This window comes from Callorhinus ursinus, unplaced genomic scaffold, assembly GCF_003265705.2.
Source record: "Callorhinus ursinus isolate GAN/ISIS: 27379988/994484 unplaced genomic scaffold, GSC_fseal_2.0 scaffold27, whole genome shotgun sequence".
Classification (NCBI taxonomy): Eukaryota; Metazoa; Chordata; class Mammalia; order Carnivora; family Otariidae; genus Callorhinus; species Callorhinus ursinus.
The window spans coordinates 16,359,220-16,375,141 of NW_027397089.1; positions in this window are offsets into that span (position 1 = coordinate 16,359,220).

Below are 15,922 nucleotides of genomic sequence, written 5' to 3' on the forward strand. Positions count from 1 at the left end.
CTACTAAGATTTTTTTTCAAATGACTGATTAAATGTTTGAATTTTTGAAACTAAAACAAAATAATTAGGGAAGGATTTAGTTAAAATGGAAATATCTCATATGCATTCAGATGTCCAAACCCAAAGCAGTAACAGCCCACAGATTAAGTAACTGATTTTGATATCTGACAGACCTGGTCCTAATCACAACTGCATCACTTACAAACTGGTAATTTGGGGAAAAAAATGTTTTATCTGTTTGTTTCCTCTTCTATAAAGTAGGGATAATCGCGGCAACAGCCTCTTAGTATTTCCATAAGGACTGCTTAGCATATCTTAGGTGATAATATGTATTCAGTAAATATTATTGGTTGTTGTTGCTATTATATGTGTGATACATTCATAATCTAGATAAAGTTACACAAAAAAGAGAATATACTACATTTAAATTTTGATTTAATAAGTTTATAGAAACTATACTTGAAATTACATTTAAATCTACTAAAATATTTAGTATCTGCGTACTCAGAAATATACTACAATTATGATCTCTTTTAAATTCCATACTAACCTTTTACTATACCATTACACTAACTATTTGCTTTACAGAATTGACTATAAACTTTGGAGAGTTGGGTAGTTCTTATTTTCTTGATTTAATGAGTTTGGTGTGAATAAAATGTATGATTGGGTCTCTCCTTAAAAACCATCTCTTCAATTATTGTAAAAAATTATTTTCCACTTCTTTTTTCTCTCTTTAGCACTGATTGGCATACGATATAGATCAGTGTTTCTGTTTTTTTTTTTAATTCTTTGTTCTCAACAGAATATAAGCTGTGTAAGAAAGAGAAACAATTCGTTCATTGATATGTTCTCACAACTTAGACTATTGCCTGGTACTTAGTATATTAAGTAATTATTTGTGTAATGAATAAATGAATGAAGATAATCCTATATAAAAGATTTACAGTTAATGGAAAAAGGGCTAAATAAAAAAGAGAAAGTATTTTCATCTATGCATATTATTTCCCGATTATACTACTATTTTTACTTTAGAGTAGCCAATATACAACTTCTTTCAGTTAAAACTTAAAAAAATAAGCTTGTCAATATTTTCTTGTAAAAATATCTAGTGTGCATTTAAAAGGGAGAAAATATTCATAATATCATCCCACCATTTAAGATAATAGAGTAGGTTACATTTATTACACCCTTGCTTAGTGCCTGGCCCTGTGCTAAACACATCACATAGTTAATCTATTCTAAGTTCAATAAAACTATAAGGTACAGATGATTATCTATTTTTTAGATTGGAAAACTAGGATACAAATAAACTTCCAAAAACATATAAAGTGGTAAGGGTAGATTCCAAACCTAGAAAGTTTGCAAATCTTAGTTCTTAACCTTAAACTATACTGTTAAACCTTTTTGTCTATATTACATACATGCAGACTTCTCCATAGTTTATTTTAGATGTTTTGTGGTTTCTTATACTGGTTTTATGATACCAATTCTGAGCATTCCTTGTGCATTACATATTCAAAATTTAATTTTTAAATTGACGAATATTTATTTAACAATTCTTTATTTTGTTGACCATTTAGATTATTTTCTGTCTTTCAAAAGGCACTGGTTAGTTTATTATGATAGTATGATTGAAGCAAGACTGTTGAGTATAGTAGAAGGGTATAAACATTCTTTTTGAAGATTTTATTTATTTATTTGAGAGAGAGAGATAGCAAGAGAGCACGAGCAGGGGGGGAAGGGCAGAGGAAGAGAGAGAAGCAGTCTCCCCTCTGAGCAGGGAGCCCAATGTGGGGCTCTATCCCAGGACCCTGGGATCACTACCACAGCTGAAGGCAGATGCTTAACCAACTGAGCCACCCAGGTGCCCCAAGGGTATGAACATTATTAAAACTTTAATTTCTGTTGCTTAGTTTTGTTTAAAAATGTATAAACTTTTATTACAGTAAACATTGTTTATAAGACTTATTTTACATGCCCTTGATTGTCTTTTGGCATTAATATTTTCTTTAAATTCCATTTGAAGGTGAAAGATAATGTGTTGCAATATTTTAACTTTTATGTTTCACATGATTTTACATCTTTAACTAATGTTTTATTCGTTGTGAATTGTCTATTTATGTCCTTTAGCAACAGTTTTCCTTTTACAGTTATTTGTTTTCAAATTTGTTTATAACTCTAATATTTCTCCATCATTTCAATTTTAAAAAATTTAATTCCAGACTAATTCTGGTTTCCAATTTTATTATATTTGGTGATACATTGGAGATTTAGCCTTTGTGCAGTTACATTCATCTTTTTTTTTTTTCCTGTGCTATCTCTTTATTTTTACACTTAAAACGTCTTCTTGGGACAAAATCAATTCTTGCACTTTAAGTTATGTCTAACATACTGAATTACTCAAATAATATGAAATCTATTTTAGTATAAATATAAAATTGTCACTAATTGACTGTCAGGTCACTGTGTATTGATTTATATTTCTATTCCCTGATGAATTTTGATGATGCTAAACAACAAAATTTCAAGTGAGTAAATTTAAAGATCAAATTGGCTCTATTAAATGATTCATGAATTGGTCAGCACCCCACCTAGCAAATAGAGAGGAGCTCCACAGGGCTAGAGGAAGGGAAAGGTTTTTAACTCGGGACAAGGAAGTCATAAACAAAAATGAGAATTATTTTGGATAAGGTCATCCCCCTTTGGGGGACTTAGGTGGATTACCTCACTGCTGCTGACCTGGAAATTTCAGACTGACCAATTAAGATTACATTCCTGAGGAAGGTTCAAACTGCAATTAGTTATTAAACCCTACTTGAGGGATGCCTCGTGGCTCAGTCAGTTGGGCGACCAACTCTTGGTTTCCACTCAGGTCATGATCTCATGGATTGTGGGACTGAGCCCCGGGTTGGGCTCCTCACTCAATGGGGAGTCTGCTTGAAAGATTCTCTCCCTCTGCCCCCTCCCCCATCTCTCTCAATAAATAAATAAATCTTATTTTTTATTTTTTATTATTTTAAAAGATTTTATTTATTTATTTGTCAGAGAGAGAGAGCACATGTGGGGGGCAACAGGCAGAGGGAGAAGCAGGCTCCCCACTGAGCAAGGAGCCCAACACAGGCCTCAATCCCAGGACCTGGGGATCATGATATGAGCCAAAGGTAGATGCTTAACTGACTGAGCCACCCAGGCATCTCAATAAATAAATCTTAAAAACAAAACAAACAAACAAACAAACAAGAAACCTAGTTTTGTGGGTCTAGCACAAGTGACTCCATTAGGAGCCTGTGGTTCTCTTTTTAGCAATGGTATTTTCTTTATCTGTATAATTTTATACATGTGCTTTTCTGCTTCTGGAATTTCTGTTTTGTTCTTTTGATCTTTATTTCAATTCCTTGTAATTAATACTTTCTTCATATTATTACAGCTTTGTATGATTTATTATCTAGTAGGGAATATCTTTCATTTTTACTTTTTTTTTCAAAATGCTAATGGCTGGCCTCATTAAGCTAATTTTCCAGATGTACTCTAGAATTATTCTGCCAAGACCCAAATAATCTCTACTAAGTTTTTAATCAGAATTGTTTTCAATATATACTCGAAGAACTGGCATCTTTAAAATATTCAGAATTCTTTTTTGTGCTTTTCAGTAAGATTTTATAGTTCTTCATATTGTTTTTGATCATCTTTTACAAGATTGGATCTGTGTATATTATCCTGAAATATATGTTAAAGGCACAAGCAGGAACCAAACCTAAGCAGTGGTAAGTAAAACTCATAAGGTCTCATAACCACAGATGTGACATCCTAACCATGGAAGTGATGGTACCCAGGATTCAATTAAATATCAAACTATCTATATGGTAATTCTCACATTAGTACCTTAGCCTCCTCACTCACCCACCACACACACACACACACACACACACACACACACACACACACACGTGCCCGAACACATGTACATGGTCATATACATTCATTGGTTTAAACACAGATCCATGAAACAGAAATCATTTTAGTTTCATCACTTTTTCAAATCCCCATGGGAACAAGCAAGGTAATAATTTTAAACAAAACTTAAGAGATGCGATTTTTAGGGGCATCTGGGTGGCTCAGGTCGTGATCTCAGGGTCCTGAGATCGAGCCCCTGTGTCAGGTTCCATGCTCAGCAGGGAGTCTGCTTGAGGATTCTCTCTCCCTCTGCCCTTCCCCTCCACTCTCTCTCTGTCTCTCTCTCTAAAATAAATAAATAAATCTTAAAACTTAAGAGATGCGAGTTTTATCATGCCAAAGTGGAGTGTAGGTCCATAGAATGTGGTTTGAATCCTAGTATTGCTTTTACTGGGGTGTCATTGAGCAAGGTGTTTACTATCTGTAACTCAGTTTTATTCAACAGTAAAAAAGGGGCAAAATAACACAATTTAGAGGACTGTGGTAAGGATAAAATGAAGTAATACTTGTAAAAGTTTTTAAAACAGAGTCTGAAATGTAATGTTTGATGCAGGTTGGATATTATCATGTAAATGTGGACATTTAGGGAAAAAGAATCACAATTCTAGTGGCTAGACTAACAAACATACATATAGCTTTTAAGAAAATTTTAAAAAGGTAACCAGTATGAAGCACCCTTTTGCATAGAATTCTTTTAAGAATAGAGCTCATAATTCTATCAATATGAAAAAAGAACCTGAAAAGGTTTTTGCTCTGAGAAGTATTTTCTGTCTCCTCCTCTTTGACTGTCTTACCGATTGGGTTTAAGACAGGGAGAACCTTGAACTGTCAAAGATCCAGAGGCACAGAAAAACTCATGGCCATGAGTTTATATCCCAAAGTAGCTACGTAATTTTCCAGCATTTTTCTAATTTTATAAATGAGGACCTGAATCCTAGAATAAAATTCTCTGAACTTGCTGGATAAGTATCCTATTAAGGAAAAGAATTCTATTTAAATTTAAAAATTAAATTTATAATTGCCTATTTATATATAAATTACATATATTTACAAATACATATTCATAACTGAACTACAAAAATATATATGTTATAAAACATAAATGGAAGTATAGTTTAAAAAAAGAAACAATCTTTTAGATGACTTTCAAGTATCATGTTTCATAGTATTATTAGTCAATAACTCATAGTAAAATACACACTGAGTGAGAGCCATTAGTAAAACTAGTGGATTCAAATGCAAATTTCCAATAGACTATGTTATTTATGAAAACAAAATCATTCAGGAATTTTTTGGATTTGATTCAATCATCATTTTTTCTTCTTATTTCTGTTCCTAATTCTTAACGTGGGTGACAGGGAACTCACATTCAAAGTACAGGCATGTCAGTTCTATTTTCTCATTGTGCTTAAATATTTAGTATTATCTTATTTCTGTGCTGTTTGCTAAAGATTTTTCCCAGGTATGTTTGTATTTTGTGAAATTTTATTAATTAAAACTACATGCTATGGCCTACAAATTTAAATTGGAACAAACGAGTTGTGATTAGTTGAGACATGCTAAAAGAGAACTGAAGAATAAAAGCACCCCTGATAACCTCTGCCCCCACATGTGGAGGATGTTCACTCTCCCCTCATGACTCTATTTCATCTGCATTCTAGTCAGGTGAATTTGCCACTGCCATACTTATGTTAAAAATTGGCAATGTTACGTTTTTTCTTATTTGTTGGTCAAAAATAAATTTTAGCTAAAAATTGGTTTTCATATTTTCTACCCAAATCCTACTAAAACATTACATATCCCACAATGCTAAAAATCATTTCAATTCTCTAATTAATTTAGACCATTCCCCATAATGTTAAAGTTTTTAAATTCAATAATTTGCATGAAGACTTACAAATTAAGAAATTCTAGCTCTGGGTGATATACCTCCACTTGCAGGTTATGTGTGTCTGAGTAGCACAGGGAATGTGTGACAGATGGGAGCAGAGATCCTCCTTTCTGCCCTTCTTCAGAAGCTTTTCTCACCTCCAACTCTTCATCTACATTAAAACATATTCAAATATAATTAGTGTAACATTAAAATGGAGGAAATTTTGTAATTGCCAGTTGTTTTGTAGCCATGGTTACATCAAAGATTTATAGCAAGTAACTCCAGTCTGGGCACGAACAAGCAGTTAGCAAGAACAGCAGTAAGAAAATGTTTGTGTGCATGTGCAGGTGTGCTGATACAAATGTTTGCCAAGAAAAAAAAGAAAGAAAGAAAGAAAGAAAGAAAAAGAAGAAAAAAAAGAAAGAAATATTCGGTGACATTTAAGGTGCTAATATCTGGAAGTCAACCTTTAATTTGACAGCTTTTAGTGCTAGTTAATTTCATCCATCCAGGCGAGGTGTAGGAAATTTGCAGCACCTTTAAATTATCACGTTTTCCACACTGCCTGGGGCCTATGTGGGATACCTGTACCATACATTTTTTTTTTTTTACCTTTTTTTTTCAGGTCAGTTGAAGTAAAACTTTCATTCCCTTTCTCAGACAATTAATCTTTAGCTAATTGAAGCAGGGATGCTGCAGGATGGGTTTCACTGGGGCCTGTAAATCTCATTTAGCAAAGTGAATTCAAGGCACATGCTGCACCTAATGATGTGACAGGTGGACTGCACTGCAAGACAGCAGCCTCGGAAAAGTTGATTCTCATTAGACCCGCAGAGTCCTGCAGTCAGTTTTCTGATGGCTGAAGAACACTAATCGCATCTGTTTGCTACTGGGGTGGGTGGGGGGAGACAGGGAAGTTGCAGGGTTGGGGGGGTGTGGATTGTGAAGGAAAGAAAAGAAGAGGAAGGGGCAAAATTCTCTTCTATTCTTTCACGAGTTAATATCCTTGACTCCTGCCCAAAAACCCAGCAGGTCTACCTCCCACCAAGCGATCAGCCTCGGTTCTGCTGACTCCAACAGGGTGCACCCTTTTTCTAATTAACTAAAATGGCTATGGAAAGCAAAGGAGGCCTTGTGTTGGGTGAACCAATTATTTTGAAGGGTATTAAGTCATCAGATTTACTTTTATCTTGATTGCATTGTGGAAATCGTGCATAATTAATGGTGGGAGCTTATTAGGAAAATGATTAGGCAAATTACACAGGTGTCGGATGCATTTTTTATGATAAATTTGCTAGAACAATCCTGCAATTCCATCTGTTCAGCTCACATCAGAATGTCACTCTGAAGAAATTAATGGTGCAGAGTTATACAAAGTTACTAGAGGCTTTGGTGGCAGATTTAGGTAATATATGTATAAATATATAAATATAAATATAAATATATAATACCCAGTAATTTACTAATAAGTATTTGATGTTACAGTTCAATAAATTTCTTATTTAATCTTGAAAGGAAATGATAGTCAGATGGAAACAAAGAAGTAGAGCAAATTTAAACCTCATCTCATTAGTTTGATTTGTCTGTAAATAAAAATAATCACAAGCTATAATAACTCTTTGCTTTGCATGATGACTGCAGACGAGCTACCAGCTCACTACTGAAACACAATCCTTGTGTTTTGTCCCAAAATATCCAATTTTACCTGCAGTCTTTCCCATTTTCAGTTTCCTTTCAATTTTAAATGAAATCATCTTAATAGTCACACTTTATCAGAAGCCTTTATATAAATAGTATATCGACTATATCCATATAAACCAATTACTTACTATTTGAGGAGCCACCTTCCAAAAGTAAGTCAAGGAACAGAACTGCTAAGAGTTCTCATTGATAACTGAGGTCATTCATAGCTGGGATCAAATCACTCTCTAGTTCACCCATTTATTTATGTTAAGTAATGTCATATTAATATTCTCTAATCTTCCTGATACTATGATGTAAATCACTGATCTGAAATATGAGGTCTAAAAGTATTTAGAGTATCAATAAGCCAATATAGAGTGTCTTTTTAAAAAAATGTTAGACCTAGGTTTTTTTTTTGTCTTATAACAAAAAAGTAAATTCTTAAGTACCATTCAAAATATATACATATATCAAAGACAATGAGAAAATGCTTATAGCTTAAATTAATAGGACTGGACTAAAATAGCTAATCATTCTTGCTGTTACATGACATCATGAAAAGAACTATTGTAACCCTGTGTCTTTGGTCTCTTCAAATTCTAAAGAAACTCAATAGAACAACAATTATGAATGTTCACATTGTATATTGTCCAGCTGTGTCATTCACCAAAGCAGCATTTTTGAGTTACAAAGAGAAGATACAAGGTATTCCATGCTAACGGAAAGAGTCAACTTCCATAGTCCATATGTACTTTGTTAAGCTGGATATTCTCAAATTGCTACACAGCTCTCTGATTTTCCTACAAAATGCTCAAACTCAACAAGATAAAAAATGAACTCATTAGCACTACTTCCAAAATAGTTTCCACATTTATATATACAGAATTATTTAACAAATACCATTATATCCCACCTTATTAACCAGACTTGAAATTTGAAAACCATCTCTTTTCTCAATTTTACACCAATGTTTAATTTACCACAAAGTCCTATCACTTCTACCTCTTTGGTATCTTTCACTATCCTTACTAATACTACCTCAGTTCAGAATCCATTGTTTCTCACTTACATTAATTTGATACTTTCCAAACTTGCTCTTTTGCAATTAAGTGTTCTACACTGCTATTTAAATTATTTCCTAAAATTCTGTCACACTATTCCCACATTGCTTATGGGATAAAAATTCATCTTTCTTAGAAAACATCCATTCAGAAGTACAGATCTGTACTTCTGAAACAAATAACACAACATATTTTAAGAAAAAAGAAAAAGAAGAAGATAGCAGGAGAGGAAGAATGAAGGGGAGTAAGTCAGAGGGGGAGACGAACCATGAGAGATGATGGACTCTGAAAAACAAACTGAGGGTTCTAGAGGGGAGGAGGGTAGGGGGATGGGTTAGCTTGGTGATGGGTATTAAAGAGGGCACATTCTGCATGGAGCACTGGGTGTTATGAACAAACAATCATGGAACACTACATCAAAAACAAATGATGTAATATATGGTGATTAACATAACAATAGAAAATTTAAAAAATAAAAAAAGAAAAAGAAAACATCCATTCATTCAGGGGCGCCTGGGTGGCTCAGTCGTTAAGCGTCTGCCTTCAGCTCAGGTCATGATATCAGCATCCTGGGATTGAGCCCCACATCGGGCTTCCTGCTTGGTGAGGAGCCGGCTTCTCCCTCTCCCACTCCCCCTGCTTGTGTTCCCTCTCTCGCTTTGTCTCTCTCTGTCAAATAAATAAACAAAATCTTAAGAAAAAAAAAGAAATCATCCATTCATGATTCGATGTTTTGCCCACTTTTCTCGGCTTATCTTTTCCACTCCTCACATAATCTTGAATGACCCATGATTCCTTGAGTACACCATGCATTTTAGTGTCTCTGCCTCTGCAAGTACTATTACCTTTGCAAGGAACACTGCTCCTATTGTTCTGCTACCTGAATATTATTCTTTACTCATCAAGTTTCAGAATAATGTCATATCCTCTGTGAAACTTTCCTGAATCTCATATATGCAGTTTTTACTTTTTCCATTGTGCTAATACAGTGCTTTGTATTTAACTCAATATTACTATTTCCCTTACCATGTCTGTCTCTTCCACTTAGATGTGAGTTCATTGAATAAAGGGATCAAGTCTCAGTCATCATCACTCTATAGCTATTGCCCAGTACATTTTCTGAAATACAATACATAATAAATGATTATCAAGTAAATGAATAAATGAAAGTGTATGTGTAGCATGACATGGCTTAATAGTAACACCTCAGTCTGCTTTAGGCAGAGATGTTGGTTCATGGGAAAATCAATTGCTGAATGACAGGCAGCACATTTTATGCTAGTACTTAAGGCAGAAGTCAAAAACCAGCATAAACTATAATTTTCTCTTAGAGATAGCCCTCTTACACGCACATACATATACACATCTTTGCTCACTCACCACAGGAAGCACAGGAAAAGGGTGTTCACTGGTAGCAGAGGCAGAGAGCTATACTGAATTGACATATGATCTTGATACTCAGAATGTATATCAGGACGAGCAGCATTGGAATCTCTTTGTTAGAAATGCAAACTTTTAGGACCAACTTTAGACCTACTAAATCTCAATCTACATTTTAGCAACATTACCCAGTGATTTATAGTACATAAAGTTTAAGAAACATAACATTAGAAGACACATCTTTCCAAAACTCCATAGATGTATGCAGTAATAGATATATTAAAAAACGAATAGATATAATAGTTCAATATAGTGAAAAAATTAAATCCCAACTTTGATCAACAGCAAACAGATACTGATAATCTTTTTTTTTGTCTTAACCATGGGACCTCTTATACAACAGAGTGACCTCTTATTATATATACAAGGGAGTGAGTCTCCCACTCATATTCCTGTGGGTTGTGGATCAGCATGAAGAGAGCGTAACATTAGCACGCACTGCAGGATGAAGAAGAACAGAAAACAAGGACCAGGGCAGGGTCATGACAGGAGTATCATATTCACCCACTTTGGAGCAAAGCTCATTTCTTAACAACAAAGATTAGAAGTTAGTGCCCTAATATTGTGTGTGTGTGTGTGTGTGTGTGTGTGTGTGTGTGTGTGTGTGTGTGTGTGTGAAATACAATATACCCACACCTGGTCACACAGACACAACTAATAATGCTCAAGGTTTTGTTTGTTTTTGTTTTTTTATTATACTGGTTAAATATTTTGTTCCTTTCTGTGGATTCATCTATTTCCAAAGGATCCTTTTATTTTCTTCCTAAAATGTCAAATAAAAAAATAATTCTTTAATTATTTAGTATTTAATAATACTACTAAGAGTTATGTGAACTAGGTAGGACTAAACTGTATAGAATCAATTTACAAGCTGAGGAGCACCCTTGACAAACCAGAGCCTTTTTTTTTTTTTTAAGATTTTATTTATTTATTTGAGAGAGAGAGAGAATAAGAGATAGGGAGCACAAGAGGGAAGAGGGTCAGAGGGAGAAACAGACTCCCCGCTGAGCGAGGAGCCCGATGTGGGACTCTATCCTGGGATTCCGGGATCATGACCTGAGCTGAAGGCAGTCGCTTAACCAACTGAGCCACCCAGGCGCCCCGACAAACCAGAGCCTTGAACAAGTTACACTGAAGTCTGGATCTGTCCCAGAGTCACAGCCTAAGGTCAGGCCTACCAACCAAAAGGAAGGAGATTTGGCAAGCATGTTTGGCAAGAATAATTCTGATAATTCAAGTGCAATCTTTTCTCAGTTAACCAGATATCCAAAGTAAACATTTACTTTTATCCTCTCAGAATGGAGGGGGCAATGTGCCTGAGTGGATCTAACTTAAAATTAATATTTCTTTTTTTTTTAAGATTTTATTTATTCATTTGACAGAAAGAGAGAGAGAGCAGAAGTAGGTGAAGGTGGGGGGAGGGAGAAGCAGGCTCCCCACCAAGCAGGGAGCCAGATGTGGACACGGGGCTCGATCCCAGGACCTGGAATCATGACCGGAGCCGAAGGCAGACGCTTAACCGACTGAGCCCCCCAGGCGCCCCCTAAAATTAATATTTCACTCAATTTATGAATGAAATAAGCACGAGGAAAAGATGATCTCAGAATTTAAACACTGTAGGCATAAGATTGTTCTTTATGTGTAAGAGTTAGATTACTTCTTTTATTTTGATTAGTTCTTTAGACGTCATTCAGATCTTTTTGATATTAAACTTGTTTATTTCCTGAAAAATCTAATTTTAACTAGAATATGATAAATTTTCATGGAACTTCTTTCTTTTTTTAGAAATCTGTAAGGAATTTGGATTACCCTCATCATCTACCATACTGTGATCAATGTAGCAAACAAACTAAAATTTCATTGTAATTTCCCAAATATTTCATAGTTTAATTCTTAGAATATTATTACTATTATGTATTTCCTTAGTCATAGTCCCACAATTTCAACCGGATCAGTTTATATTATTTGGTACTGATTATGACAATAATAATCCTAATTCGTTTTGGTTCTCCTAAATTTTCAGAAGAATTTTACAAGCCAAGGCTATGTAGTGTAAATGTTTACAAAGTGAAGCACAAGTACTCTATTGATTTTTAAAATACGTCAGAATGAATAAAATGCCAAACATATTCAAATGTAAACCTATTTTCAACTATTTTCTTTTCCTGTCAATAATATAAATTTTATGAATCAAATATTCTCCCTATTCCAACTGTGATAACTCACCAAAAATTCTGATCTTGTCTCCAATTCAAAGAGCTCAACAATGTAGTTTCATCACTGAGAAATACACATGAACCAACAAATGCAGCATGGAAAATGTTACTTCTCTTTCCTCGTATTTCAGTGAATATGTAACTATCAGTAACTATCTAATTCATTTAATTATCACAGTAAAGAACCCTAAAACATAGTCTTTAAGGTGACTGGTTTCTAAATGCTGCATTGAATATCACCAACTTTAGGGGAGACACAGTATTTCACAGAATCGTAGGTTTTAAGTCAGTTTTCATGGAAACTTTAAGTGTGCCTTATAATAATTCATTAAATTGTTTCAAAGGTCGGGGCTCCTGGGAGACTCAGTCCATTGGGCTTTTTGCATTCAGCTCAGGTCATGATCACAGGGTCTTGGGATCCAGCCCTGTGTCTGGCTCCCTGCTCAATGGGAGTCTGCTTCCCCCTCTCCCTTGGCCCCTCCCCTCAGTGCGTCCCCCACCCCCTCACCTGCTCCTGCTCTCTCTTGCTCTCCAATAAATAAATATTTTAAAAAATAAAGTAAAAATAAATTGTTTCAAAAGTATAAATATTGTGTAACAGGGAGAAAGAATTTTCTAAAGATAAGTTGGTGGGAAGAAGAGGTGCTTTTCCTGAAGATTATTCTGGCAAAATGACCTCCTATAAAACAATGAAAAAACATAACCAGAAGATTTCATTAGATATTAGCATTTACAAAGATATCTACTGCTAGCACAATTAATCCTAGATTGTAAAGACTAAGTTTTGGTCATTCCTTCTAAGATGATGTACAACTTATAGGAACCTCTCCTGTACTCTCTCCCATATTATAAGAATACTCCCATTCGATTAGACTCAGTTCTTTGCAACCTAGATAGAACATCAGATAATATGTCTTCTAAGATCACTTAGAGACCCAAATACACAAAATTATAATAGCACCAAGAAATTGGTCATCTGAAATATTCCAAGAGAAGTCACCTAAAAGGGATAATTTCATTTGATGATGGAGAGCTGATTCTATGAAAGAAAATAAGATACTTATAATTAATTCTAACGACGAACAATCTCCTATATTCTTAAATGCATAGAAAGTGAGAGAAAAGACCTTTCATAAGGCCTCTGGTTGAGCATAGATGGTGCATGTGTTCTGAGTGTTACTTCTCCATCAGTTGTTATCTCCCACATTCAATCCAACGGCAATTCAATTCTTTATTGATGTGGGATTTTTTTTTAAAGATTTTATTTATTTATTTGACACAGAGACAGAGAGAGAGCACAAGTAGGCAGAGCAGCAGGCAGAGGGAGAGGGAGAGAAGCAGGTTCTCCGCTGAGCAGGGAGCCCAATGCAGGGCTTGATCCCAGAACCCTGGGATCATGACCTGAGCTGAAGGCAGTCGCTTAACCAACTGAGCCACCCAGGCGCCCCATGATGTGGGATTATTTTTTAGTTGACACACAATGTTACATTAGTTTCAGGTATACAACAGAGTGATTCAACATCTCTATATATTATCCTATGCTCACTGCATGTGTAGCTACCATCTGTCACCATACAGTGCTACAACAGTACCACTGACTATGTTCCTATGCTGTATCTTTTATTCCTGTGTCTTATTCATTCCATAACTGGAAGTCTAGTACTTCCCACTCTCCTTTACCCATTGCACCCAGCCCCCTCCCCTCTCATAACCACCAGTTTGCTTTCTGTATTTACAGGTCTGGATCTGCTTGTTTGTTTATGCATTTCTTTCGTTTTTGAGATTCCACATATGAGTGAAATCTTTATGGTACTTAAGTTTCTCAGTCTGACTTATTTTACTTAGCATAATACCCTCTAGGTCCATCCATGTCATCGCAAATGAAACAATCTCATCCTTCTTATGGCTGTGTAATATTCCAGTGTGTATGTGTGTATGTTTTTTGTGTGTGTGCCACATCTTCCTTATCCATTCATTTATTGATGGACACTTAGGTCGCTTCCATATCTTAGCTATTATAAATATGCTGCGATAAATGTAGGGGTGTATATATCCTCTTGAATTAGTGTTTTCATTTTCTTTGTAAATACCCAGTAGTGAAATTATGTTCAACATCACTAATCATCAGCAAAATGTAAACCAAAACCATGATGAGATATCTCCTTACACCTGTCAGAATGGCTGAGATCAAAAAGATAAGAAATAACAAGTGTTGGTGAGAATGTGGAAAAAAAAAATAAAGGAACCCTCATGCACTATTGGTGGGAATGTAAATTGGTGCAGCCACTGGGGAAAACAGGATGAATGTTCTTGAAAAAATTAAAAATAGAAATAACATATTGGTGTGGGACTTTGGAGGCATTCTTTTTCTTAGCCATGGAACTTTATCTGTAAATTGGAGACATTACTGCTATCTATTTCCTAGAATTATTTTGGGCATTGAATGATACAATATGTGTAAAACACTTAAACCAATGCCACCACCATCACCACCAAAATGATCATTTTCAGATTATCTCAGGACTGAGAAGGAATGAGGACACTAATCTAGCAGTCATACTTCATTATTTTACTTTCATCTTTATCACAACTACCCCCTAGGGAAGTTTGATTCCCTAGGAAAAAACAGGTAAAATTTTAGTTAAAAAATTGACTTTTCCTCAAATTTTTCTATCCTGTTTCTCTCTTGATCTTTAGCATCAAGATTATTGACATCAAGTGCTGGAATTGAGTTGAGTTTCCCATAGTTCTGAAAATAAAAAAGTTAGTTATTGTGAAATTATTTTAGTATTTGGCATCCATGATAAAGGTCTGTGCTTACCATCTTCATGGTAGGAAAGACTCATGGCTAGACACCAATGTTCATAGATAGTTCTTATAGAACTGGACTAACCAGGAAGCAGTAACAGAATATTAACAGCAACAATAACACAATAACAACAAAAACATTACATTTAGGAAAGAGAAAAAGAGAAGGCAATAACTTGAGGAAGCTCCAGTAAGGGATTTCATTCACCATTAAAATATGTTCCAAAAATAAAGGCCCCAGGGAACTTAGATTAATCCATCATTTATCTTACCCACAAGGTGGATCTGTAAATGACTTCATTGATCCACAGCTGTGTTCAGTATCTTACGCAACAGTGGATCAGGCAGAAATTAGATTGTGGGCAAAGGGGCATTAATAGAAAAGATTGAGCTGGAATTAGCTTCTCAGATTCTTTGCTAGTGTGTCCTGACAGCTTCCACCTGTTTGGTTTTAAACTTGATGGAAATTTCTTCTTACATGATTATTATCATGGGATGCTGTTCACAGCTGGAACAATTCCTTTCATTTTTCCAGTGGTCAAATAAAAGAGATTTCTACAGACTTATACTATCAAATAATTTTCTAGTCATTGTTCTGCAAAGTTTAAATAGTTCAGTGGCTAGCTATAAGTGACTTTAAAGCTAGTCAGTAAAATAAAAATGTAATTTTAAATTAAAAAAAAAAAACAAGGCAACTTAGCTCAGAGACAACAACTGGAAAGGAGAAATATTCTGTGTGAGTAAATCCCAGGGAGGTCACAGCACAGATTCATGTTCCTTGGAATTCAGACACCTTCCAGATACTTAGTGTTCCTTTAAGATTGGAAAAGAAAACATACTAGCATTATGCCCAGCTCATGGTAAAAGGAGAGTGTCTTATAGAA